Here is a 12,882-nt window from a genome sequence, read left to right as displayed (position 1 = left end):
GTTGAACATCAAAGTCACACTTGACTGACATGATCTTGACAAGATCAAACTCCTCGCAGAGAGCTAGTGCCTCACCAAAATACTCCATGTTGTTTCTCCAATGATCAAAATCAATTGTCCACTGCTTGGCATATCTGTTCTTGTTGTGCTCAAAGAGTTCATGAACAATCCGCGCTTGCATCTCATTCCGGAACTGAATGGTGGTCCAACGGGGAGCAATGGGAACCTCATATGGATTCTTTGAGCGGTAGGCTTCCCAATCCTTGGCTTTCCAACGATGCAACGGCATGACAACACGTTTCTTAGCAGCTGCAGACTTTTCACGGCGAGTGGGCTTGGTGGGAATCACAACTTCTTCATCATCTGACACAACCGGTTGCAAGGTCCTTCATGCCCTCTTCTTGGTCTTGCGAGGAGCAGAGCGAGAACTAGAGCCACCTGAACACACACACGAAAAGAACACACAAAAAACCCAACAAGGATGAGAGGATTGCACCCACTAGCAGAAAAGGAACAAGTTGCAACAACAGAGAAGATAGAACAGTGCTTAGTGGTTGATATACTCTGGTTGTACCGGATCTTCCGCCGGTAGTACCGCTCCAGCGGTTGTACCACCCGTAGGGGCGGTAGAACCGCTGACAGTGGCACTACCAGGGAAGATAGATCTAACCGAGTCATACGAATCACACAAGTAATATTCTGAATTCTAAGTGCTGCAAACAAGACAGGAGGCTAACAAAGAACTCTTCTAAGCCATAGAACGAACACTAAACGCAGAAAGAAAGGAAAAGCCCTAGGCAAGGAATAACCCTAAACAAAAAACTAGAGGCAAAGAGCACGAGGCGATACCACCATCCATGGGAAGAGATCGGAAGGCCTCCACGGAGAGAATCCACGGAGAGCCAAGGATCTAAAGCGCGAGATGCACTTCGGGGCAGGGGTAGAGATGGCCGGCGGCTAGGGCAAGAAAAAGAGGAACGAGGACGAAGGGAAAAAAAGACAGCCCTTCAGCCCCGTCGAGTATATATAGGCCCGTACGCACGCCCCGATAGAACCGCTTAGGGGAGCGGTTGTACCGCTCGTCTGGTACAGACCGGTGGATGGAGGCGGTACTTCCGGTGCCTGGAAGGCAGCGGTAGTACCGCACGGCAACAACCGGTAGTACCGGACGTGGGTTACCGTGGGAGTGTGCGGTGGAACCGCCCAGGCACCGAATGGAAACCCTTGGGACAACACAACCCGGTACCAGCGGTAGAACCGCTCGTGGTACCGGTTGTACCGCCCGACCACCTAAGCCCAAGCCAAGATCAAATGAGTGCAATCCGAAGGGAGGAAGAAGGGGCACAAAAACAGGAGAGAAACAACACCTTAGGAGAACCTAACACAAAGAGCAAAGAGAGAAAGAGAGAAAACAACACGAGAGCAGCAAGGCTAACTTCAACTCCCCGAAGAGAGGACGGTGGCCGAGGCCACCTATGTTTGAGTCAATTGGTATGGCACCGCGAAGAATTATCCTTGGGTCCATGACCAAAACTCGTCTTTGAAGCACAAGTACCATCAAATATGGCTAATGTGAAAGACACAATCAATTTATGCATAATGGGGGAGGGAGAGTTCATTGAGAGAACAACACTCCCCCTATGTCCATGCCTACACCTAAACTAGACAACAAATTGAGCGTGGTAGGGTGTGCAAGGGTTCAAGCCACATTGCTCGAATCAATGATATTTAGCTCATGCCTTAACTCGCGAAATCTTGCTTCATCCAAGGGATTCCTGAAAATATCTGCAAGGTTGTCATGAGTGTTGACATAGTTGAGCTCGATCTCTCCTCGTCTATTGTGATCCCGGATGAAGTGATACCGGATCTCAATATGCTTCGTCTTGAAATGTTGCACCGGATTGAGAGAGATCTTGATGGCACTTTCATTGTCACACCAAAGAGGCACTTTGTCAAAAGTGACACCGTAATCCTTTAAAGTTTGCCTCATCCATAGGAGTTGAGCACAACAACTACCAGCGGCAACATACTCCGCCTCAGTGGACGAGAGAGACACACAACTTTGCTTTTTGGAAGACCAACTTACCAAAGAGCAACCAAGGAATTGGCACACTCCGGAAGTGGACTTCCTATCCACTTTGTCTCCTGCCCAATCGGAATCTGAGTACCCTACAAGCTTGAAGTTTGATCCTCTTGGGTACCATAAGCCAAAGTTTGGGGTATGAGCCAAATATCGAAAGATTCGTTTGACCGCCACATAGTGACTTTCCTTAGGTGCGGCTTGAAACCGTGCACAAATTCCCACACTCAACATGATGTCCGGTCTAGATGCACAAAGGTAAAGCAAGGATCCAATCATGGAACGATATACCTTTTGATCCACCACTTTACCATTGGGATCTAAGTCAAGTTGGCACTTGGTGGGCATTGGAGTGGAAGCCGGCTTGACGTCACTTAGCTTGAATCTCTTGAGCATGTCTTGAGTGTATTTGGATTGATTGATGAAGGTTCCTTCTCTTCTTTGCTTCACTTCGAACCCTAGAAAGAACTTCAACTCTCCCATGGAGGACATCTCGAACTTTGAGGTCATGAGAGCGGCAAATTCCTCATTGAAAGCTTTGTTAGGAGAACCAAAAATAATATCATCAACATATAATTGGCACACAAACAACTCCCCTTTGACCTTCTTAGTAAAAAGAATGGGGTCGATTAGCCCAACTTCAAAACCACGGTCTTGTAACAACTCGGTAAGGTGGTCATACCACGCACGTGGGGCTTGTTTAAGGCCATAGAGCGCCATATCGAGTTGATACACATGATCGGGAAAGTAGGAATCCTCGAACCCGGGGGGTTGCTTGACGTAAACCAATTCATTAATGGGACCATTAAGAAAAGAACTCTTCACATCCATTTGTTGTAACTTAAAATTATGATGAGAAGCATATGCAATTAACAAGTGAATGGATTCAAGACGAGCAACGGGAGCAAAGGTTTCACCGTAGTCGATACCCTCGACTTGGGAGTAGCCTTGTGCTACCAAACGAGCCTTGTTGTGAATGATAATCCCATGGGCATCTTGCTTGTTCTTGAATATCCACTTGGTTCTAATGACATTGTGGTTCCCCGTTGGCCTTGCCACCAATCTCCACACTTTGTTGCGCTCGAAGTTGTTGAGTTCTTCATGCATGGAATTGAGCCAATCTGGATCTTCTAGCGCCTCATAGACCTTGTGGGGTTCCACACAAGAGACAAACGCATGATCCTCACAATAATTTGCTAATTGTCTACGAGTGCTTACCCCCTTTCTTAAGCTTCCAAGCACATTTGTCATGAGATGATCCTTGGTGGAGAGCTTGGATGCAATCTTGGCGGCACGACGCTCTAATTCCTCCTCGGTGGTGAGTTGAGGAGCGGTTACTTGATCATCTTGAGCGTCGTCATGAACTTGTTCTTGATCTTGAACTTGCTCGGGGAGAGAACTTGACCTTGGGCATCACTTGGTGTGTCAACACCGTCTTGAGTATGATCTTGCCCTTGGTCTTGTTCATGAGGTTGAGGGCCTTCACTTTGTTCTTCGGAAGCGTGTGGGCCTTGGGTTGGTGATGGCTCCACTTGAGTGGAGCATTGTCCTTCTCCTTCAGCCACAAGGGGTTCCTCAATGGGTAGGATAAAACCAACACCCATTCTTCTTATGGCTTGAGGAGGAATTTCATCACCTACATCACAAGTGCCACTTTGCTCCACTTGGGAGCCGTTATTCTCATCAAACTCCACGTAACACGTCTCCTCAATAAGTCCCGTGGATTTATTGAGGACACTGTAAGCATGAGAGTTTGTAGCATAACCAACAAATATGCCCTCATGAGCTCGAGCCTCAAATTTAGACAACTGAACACCTTTCTTGAGAATGAAACACTTACACCCGAACACCCGGAAGTATTTGAGGTTGGGCTTGTTACCAGTGAGTATCTCATATGGAGTCTTGTTCAAGCCCTTGCGGAGGTAGAGCCGATTGGATGCATGACACGCGGTGTTGATGGCTTCGGCCCAAAAGTTGTACGGAGACTTGAACTCCGCCATCATGGTCCTTGCCGCATCCATCAACGTCCGGTTCTTCCTTTCCGCAACACCGTTTTGTTGAGGGGTGTATGGTGCGGAATATTGATGCTTGATTCCCTCATCACTAAGAAATTCATCCAAGGTGTAGTTCTTGAACTCGGTGCCGTTGTCACTTCTTATTGTCAAGATCTTTGCATTGTGTTGACGTTGTGCTTCATTTGCAAAGTCAATGACGGTTTGTTGGGTCTCGCTCTTCCTCTTGAAGAAATACACCCACATGTACCTTGAGTAGTCATCCACAATCACCAAGCAATACTTCCTACCTCCAAGACTATCGAAGGATGAAGGACCAAAGAGATCCATGTGAAGGAGCTCCAAAGGCCTCTTTGAATAAATGATAGTCATGGGAGGGTGAGCCTTCTCATGTAGCTTTCCTTCGATACAGGCACTGCAAGCACGATCTTTAGCAAAACTAACATTCGTTAGTCCACGGACATGGTCCCCCTTGAGGAGACTTTGCAAATATCTCATATTGACATGGGATAAACGGCGATGCCAAAGCCATCCCACATCAACTTTAGCCATTAGGCATGTCGCGGTCTTAGTGGGTCGCTCCGAAAAGTTAATCACATATAGACCGTTCTCGACATGCCCAACAAAGGCTACTTTAAGAGTCTTGCTCCACAAGAGGGCCATGGTATCGATATCAAAGAAAGTAGCAAAGCCCATGATTGCAAGTTGACGAACGGAAAGTAAATTGTATGCAAGGGACTCAACAAGCATGACCTTCTCGATCATGAGATCATGAGAGATGACCACCTTGCCAAGTCCCAATACCTTAGAAGATGAGGCGTCACCCCACTCGACATTGGTGGGCATAGATGGAACCTTGTGCACGTCTACCACCAAGTCCTTGCTTCTGGTCATATGATTTGTAGCTCCGCTATCAAGCAACCATGATCCACCACCGGAAGCAAACACCTACAATAGATCAATGCTTGGTTTTAGGTACCCATTTTGTAATGGGTCCTTTGATGTTAGTAACAAGGGTCTTAGGAACCCAAATAGACCATTCAATGTATTCATGAAGAGAACCAACAAATTTGGCATAAACATGCCCATCACTAGCACGGCATAACACATAAGAAGGATTAAAATCGCCGGCTTTGTTGGGAGGGGTGACATTTCCCTTCTTGACATTATTCTTCTTCTTCTCCTCGGGGGCACTCTCTCCCTCCCTCACAAAGGTTTGCATGAGAGGAGGAGGCCGTTTGGTCTTGTCATTCTTCTTCTTGTTCTTGGAGTCGGGGACGTACCCAACCCCTTCCTTGGCCACACCTCCCTTTTGGTTGGTCAAGAGATCGTTGAGGTTCTTCTTGCCTTGTATGCAAGTCGCAAGACCTCTCTCAAGTTGCTCCTTCAACTTAGCATTTTCCTCAACAAGATGTATATGCTCACAACACGGGTTAGTAACATTTGCATTATCAATTAAAACCATATGAGGAAAAGTTGCTTTCTCCTTAGTTAGCTTCACTTGGAGTTGATCATGAGACTCCTTGAGACTAGCGTGAATACCCTTCAAGGCCTTGTGGGCCTTGTCAAGTATATCAAACTCCTCTTTGAGTCTAGCAAGATCAACCCCGAGTTTGGCCTTCTCGGAATTTAGCACACGAGAAACAACGAGGGCATGATCATAATCTTTCTCTAACTTAGCATGATCTACGTTGTGTGACTCCTCAAGAGCCAAACGAAGACCACGCTCTTCCTCAAGAGCATTGGAAATATCCGAAATCTCATCGGCATAGTCACGACTATGTCCTTCCATCTTAGAGATGGTGTCTTCGTGAGCCTCGATCATGTCATTGGCCTCACCAAGTTGTTCCAAGAGAGCAATAAAGTGCTTCTTGGATTTTCCCTTGAGTTTGCCCATAAAGGCCTCAAACTCGTTAGCCTCCACATTAGCTCCCTCAAATTCATTAATGCTATCCGTTGGGGAAGGATGATTAATGATGGTAGTTTTGATGTTGGAGGTTACCTTGTTGGTAGCTTTAGCCATGAGGCACTTGGCGGTGATGCTCTCGTTGGGTGAGTCGAAGAGAGACACCCGTGACGTTGTTGCAATGGCAGCGGAGGCCATGGCACCGACTCATCATCTTCATCATCGTCATCGTCCTCATTGTACTCTTCTTGCACAACCAAGGCCTTGGGATGAGTCTTCTTGGTGAAGTTGTTCTTGTTGGGGAAAGACTTGGCCTTGTCCTTTCGGATGAGTTTGCCACCATTGTCTTCCCTCTTCTCATACGGGCATTCCGCAACGAAATGACTCACGTTGCCGCAATTGTAGCAAGTCCTTACACGTTGCTTGCCCCTTGTACCACTCGAGTTGTTTTTGCTAAAGTTTGGCCTTGAGTTTTTCTTGCTCCAAAATTGCCTTGAAGCAAGTGCCATGTGTTCATGATATGCATACTTCGTATCTTCGGGGTTGCTCTCCTCTTCTTCCTCTTCTTCGTCTTCCACTATGAGCTTGGCCTTCAATGCAAGGTTAGGCTTCTTTGCCCGTTGAGAATGGAGCACCGCATTGTCGGCGGTCTTGTCCAAAATGTTCATGGCCACAAACTCATCCAACACTTCGCTTGAGGTCAAAGTGTGGAAGTCCGGTCTTTGACAAATGATGGAGGACATGGCCTTGTGATAGGGCATCATTGCCTTGAGGAATTTGCGCTTGATCCAATTGTCTTCCGTGTCCTTGCTCCCGTGATCTCGTAGTGAGACCGCGAGTTTGGTTACTCTCCGATAGAGCTCACGAGGTTCTTCATCTTCCTTCATTGCAAACTCATCGGCCTCATCTTGTACCACTTCATAGTTGGAGCGTTGAATGCTTGCGCTTCCCCGGTAGAGAGACACGACACAATGCCATGCATCTTTGGCCAAGGCGAAAGGACGAAGATGAGGTAGGTCTTCGGGTGGAATAGCATCTTGAATGATGAAGAGAGCATTCTCATTGAATTGATTGTCCGCGGCTTCTCGAGGAGTGAAGTTGCTTGGATCATGTGGATAGAAACCTTCTTCAATGATTCTCCAAAGGTTAGTGTTCACATGATTTAAATGACGTTTAAAGCGGTAAACCCAAGAGTCAAAATCCTCATTTTTCACAATCTTAGGGGGAGGACCGGCATGATTCAAATGAGTGGAAGGAACCGGCCCACCATAAACAAGTGGTGGTTCCACATGGGCAAAGATGCTGGTGCCATTCTTGCCACTAGAAGAAGGAGCCTTTTCACTACTAGCTCCCCCCTTGTCGGGGATAGCATCCGTCACCTTGTTGGCGGGATCACCCACTTTCAACGGTGCGGTGGATAGTTTAAGCCACTCAAGAAATTTAGTAAACATGCTTTCGACTTCGATCGTCATGGAGGTTTTCAATGTCTCCAAGGCCACATTGAACTCCTCACGAGAGACCGAAGTTCCCCCATCTCCCGTAGACGAGATCAGATTCACACCGAAGTGTTCCTCCACACCGTCTACGGTATCAACCATACTCTTTGGAAGGTAAAGTCCTTAAAAAGAGACGAGGCTCTGATACCAATTGAAAGGATCGATATGGTTGACTAGAGGGGGGGTGAATAGGCAACTAAAAAATTTTAGCTTTTCTTTAACAAGTTAAACTTTGCATCAAAATAGGTTGTCTAGAAATGCAACTAGGTGAGCAACCTATATGATGCAACGAGGATAGGTACACAAGCAAGCAAGAGATATGAAACAAGTAAGCTTGCTTAAATAAAGGCATGAGATAACCAAGAGTGGAGACGGTGGAGACGAGGATGTGTTGCCGAAGTTCCTTCCCTTTGAGAGGAAGTACGTCTCCGTTGGAGCGGTGTGGAGGCACAATGCTCCCCAAGAAGCCACTAGGGCCACCGTATTCTCCTCACGCCCTCACACAATGCGAGATGCCGTGATTCCACTATTGGTGCCCTTGAAGGCGGCTACCGAACCTTTACAAACAAGGTTGGGGCTCTCTCCACAACTTAATTGGAGGCTCCCAACAAAACCACGAAGCTTCACCACAATGGAATATGGCTCCGAGGTGACCTCAACCGTCTAGGGTGCTCAAACACCCAAGAGTAACAAAATCCACACAAGAAAGTATGAGGGAACCAAATATCCTTTGGTGGAAGTGTAGATCTAGGTCTCCTCCTTCAATCCCTAGCAAATCAACAAGTTTGAGTGGCTAGAGAGAGAGATCGGGCAAGAGAGCTTGAAGGGCATCAATGGTGGAGTGAGAGAGGTCAAAGGTGGGAGTGGTAGGTGGGAGAAGCTCCCTTATATAGTCGCCCTCAGTTTCCAACCGTTACTGCGTTTTTGCACTGCAGCGGTACAACCGGTCCTCGTCCCGGTACAACCGGGACTCACGGTGTAACAGCAGAACCCTACCAAGCGGTACAACTGGACAGGCGGGCGGTAGTACCGGCTAAGAAAGATAACCGGACTAACCGCCTGGCTACCGCACAACCACCGCATCAAAACAGGAGCTTGACCGGTACTTGGGCGGTGCCTGGCCGGAACAACCGCATGGCCTTGAGCTCGTGGGCGGCTAAGTTCTGAGCGGAAGAACCGCTCGGACCACTGGTGGTACCGGTCATCGTGGAACGACCAGACCAACCGGGCCACTACCGCCCAAGAACAGCATCAAACCAGAGGCGAGAGCGGTACTTGAGCGGTACATGGACGGGACAAAAGCCCTAGCTGTTGCAGAGCATGGTGGCGGTACCACCGCCCGGAGGCAGCGGTACAACCGCTCGAGCAAAAGCTGGTGAGTGACAAGACCCAGCGGTACAACCGCTCCAGAGAGCGGTACAACCGCTAGGCAGAAACAATGAGCAGGAAAGAGGGGAAGAGGCAAGGAAAACTCTCTCTCACACACACACCTGAGGAAGGCAAAGAGAGGGTGAGAAAAGTGTACGTGAACTGATTCCCCCAAAGCTTCCTAATGAGGATTCCCTCTTGATAGTACGGGTACTCTTCGACCAAAGAAAATAAAAACATAGAGGACACGTCTTCGATCTTTTCCTTCGAGAGGTAATAGCAATCCGATGTAAGCCTAAGCATCGAGAACCTGAAACATATAGCACACGTTTAGACCACAAAGGGTTGTCATCATCATCCAAAACATAAAGTAGGGAAATGCCCTTTCAGATGTTAACTACAATTATGACCCGGTGCCATCAATATTTGTAAACCGGCAATGATAAACCGGCAAGTTTAAGTCTTAAACCGGCAAAGTTCTACATTCTTAAACCGGCAAGTTCTACATTCTTAAACCGGATGAAGATCAAATGAGTATTTCAAAGACCAATATTTCGTTAAGCATTGGGAGCTGAAGTTAAAGGAGTTATTCTTCACAATATTTCTCTGTGACAAACCAATGTCAGCAAATTGATTATGAAGCTGGTCTATTGACTCAGATTTTATAGGAGAAGGAAGTGACAAGGACTTAAGGATGATCATGATAAGTTTAACATGGATAAATCCAAATTAAACTAGGGGCTAATGTCGGGGATATACCCCGCGGTATGATCCGGCCGGAGTTATAACCTGGTTGGGACTTAGTAAACCGGTGGGTGTTAAAGCAGGTGGTAAACCAGCAGGTGTTAAGGCAGGTGGTAAACCGGTTGGTGTTCAGTCAGACGGTAAACCAGCAGGTTGTTAAACCGGTTGACAGTTAAGACAGACAGGTAAAACAGGCAGTTAACCCAGACGGTAAACCGGCCGGTTGTTAAACCGGCTGACAGTTAAGACAGGGGTTAAGTCAGATGATAACTCAGCAGATATTCTTAAATCGGCAGACCATCTTAAACCGGCAGAAGTTAACTCCCGGCAGACAATCTTAAACCGGCACCAGTTAACTCCGGACAGACAATCTTAAACCGGCACCAGTTAACTCCCGGTAGGCAGTGGTAACTGGGTTGCTAGGAGTTATGAAGCCCGAGACCTTATGAAGCCCAAGATGTTAAGAAGCCCATGAAGAGAAGTCATAATAGTTAAGTCTTAAGTCCGAATTGGACTCTACATGTAACCCGCCCCTTCAACATATATAAGGAGGGGGCAGGGCTCCCAAAAGAGGGACAAGTAGGAAGAAACAATCTTAAAAGGTTAGGGTTAACTGGGAGAGCCGGTTTACAGCGACTTCCTCGTGATCACAATGAGAGATAGCCTCAAACAGGACGTACGGTTGTTACCGGATGATGTTTCCCGGGGCCCGAATGTTGGAAATATGCCCTAGAGGCAATAATAAATTGATTATTATTATATTTCCTTGTTCGTGATAATCATTTATTATCCATGCTAGAATTGTATTGATAGGAAACTCAGATACATGTGTGGATACATAGACAACACCATGTCCCTAGTAAGCCTCTAGTTGACTAGCTCTTTGATCAATAGATGGTTACGGTTTCCTGACCATGGACATTGGATGCCGTGGATAACGGGATCACATCATTAGGAGAATGATGTGATGGACAAGACCCAATCCTAAGCCTAGCATAAGATCATGTAGTTCGTATGCTAAAGCTTTTCTAATGTCAAGTATCATTTCCTTAGACCATGAGATTGTGCAACTCCCGGATACCATAGGAGTGCTTTGGGTGTGCCAAACGTCACAACATAACTGGGTGGCTATAAAGGTACACTACAGGTATCTCTGAAAGTGTCTGTTGGGTTGGCACGAATCGAGACTGGGATTTGTCACTCCGTGTAAATGGAGAGGTATCTCTGGGCCCACTCGGTAGGACATCATCATAATGTGCACAATGTGATCAAGGAGTTGATCACGAGATGATGTGTTATGGAACGAGTAAAGAGACTTGCCGGTAACGAGATTGAACAAGGTGCCGGGATACCAACGATCGAATCTCGGGCAAGTATCGTACCGATAGACAAAGGGAATTGCATACGGGATTGATTAAGTCCTTGACATCGTGGTTCATCCGATGAGATCATCGTGGAACATGTGGGAGCCAACATGGGTATCCAGATCCCGCTGTTGGTTATTGACAAGAGAACGTCTCGGTCATGTCTACATGGTTCCCGAACCCGTAGGGTCTACACACTTAAGGTTCGATGACGCTAGGGTTGTAGGGATATGTATATGCAGTAACCCGAATGTTGTTCGGAGTCCTGGATGAGATCCCGGACGTCACGAGGAGTTCCGGAATGGTCCGGAGGTAAAGAATTATATATAGGAAGTGCTATTTCAGCCATCGGGACAAGTTTCGGGGTCACCGGTATTGTACCGGGACCACCGGAAGGGTCCCGGGGGTCCACCGGGTGGGGCCACCTATACCGGAGGGCCCCATGGGCTGAAGTGGGAAGGGATCCAGCCCAAAGTGGGCTGGGGCGCCACTTTCCCCTAGGGCCCATGCGCCTAGGGTGGGGGAAATCCTAAAGGAAGAGTCCTAGAAGGGGAAGGCACCTCCTAGGTGCCTTGGGGAGGAGGGATTCCTCCCTTGGTCGCCGCCCCCCTAGGAGATTGGATCTCCTAGGGCCGGCGCCCCCCCTAGGCCCCCTATATATAGTGGGGGGAAGGGAGGACCTCTCACCCTTGCCTTTGGTGCCTCCCTCTCCCTCTCCAACACCTCCTCCTCCTCCATAGTGCTTAGCGAAGCCCCGCCGGAGTACTGCAGCTTTACCACCACCACGCCATCGTGCTGCTGCTAGAGCCATCTTCCATCAACCTCTCCTCCCCCCTTGCTGGATCAAGAAGGAGGAGACGTCGCTGCTCCGTACGTGTGTTGAACGCGGAGGTGCCGTCCATTCAGCTATAGGATCATCGGTGATTTGGATCACGACGAGTACGACTCCATCAACCCCATTCTCTTGAACACTTCCGCGCGCGATCTACAAGGGTATGTAGATCCACTCCTCCCTCGTTGCTAGATGACTCCATAGATAGACCTTGGTGACACGTAGGAAAATTTTGAATTTATGCTATGTTCCCCAACAGTGGTATCAGAGCCAGGTTTATGCGTAGTTTCTATGCACGAGTAGAACACAAAGTAGTTGTGGGCGTTGATTTTGTTCAATATGCTTACCGTTACTAGTCCAATCTTGATTCGGTGGCATTGTGGGATGAAGCGGCCCGGACCGACCTTACACGTACTCTTACGTGAGACTGGTTCCACCGACTGACATGCACTAGTTGCATAAGGTGGCTAGCGGGTGTCTGTCTCTCCCACTTTAGTCGGATCGGATTCGATGAAAAGGGTCCTTATGAAGGGTAAATAGCAATTGGCATATCACGTTGTGGTTTTTGCGTAGGTAAGAAACGTTCTTGCTAGAAACCCATAGCAGCCACGTAAAACATGCAAACAACAATTAGAGGACGTCTAACTTGTTTTTGCAGGGTATGCTATGTGATGTGATATGGCCAAAAGGATGTGATGAATGATATATGTGATGTATGAGATTGATCATGTTCTTGTAATAGGAATCACGACTTGCATGTCGATGAGTATGACAACCGGCAGGAGCCATAGGAGTTGTCTTAATTTATTTATGACCTGCGTGTCAACATGAACGTCATGTAATTACTTTACTTTATTGCTAACCGTTAGCTACAGTAGTAGAAGTAATAAGTTGGCGAGACAACTTCATGGAGATACAATGATGGAGCTCATGATGATGGAGATCATGGTGTCATGCCGGTGACGATGATGATCATGGAGCCCCGAAGATGGAGATCAAGAGGAGCAAAGTGATGATGGCCATATCATGTCACTATTTGATTGCATGTGATGTTTATCATGTTTATACATCTTATTTGCT

The sequence above is a fragment of the Triticum urartu genome, chromosome 3, assembly GCF_003073215.2.
Source record: "Triticum urartu cultivar G1812 chromosome 3, Tu2.1, whole genome shotgun sequence".
Classification (NCBI taxonomy): domain Eukaryota; kingdom Viridiplantae; phylum Streptophyta; class Magnoliopsida; order Poales; family Poaceae; genus Triticum; species Triticum urartu.
Note: the sequence above shows the minus strand (reverse complement) of the source record.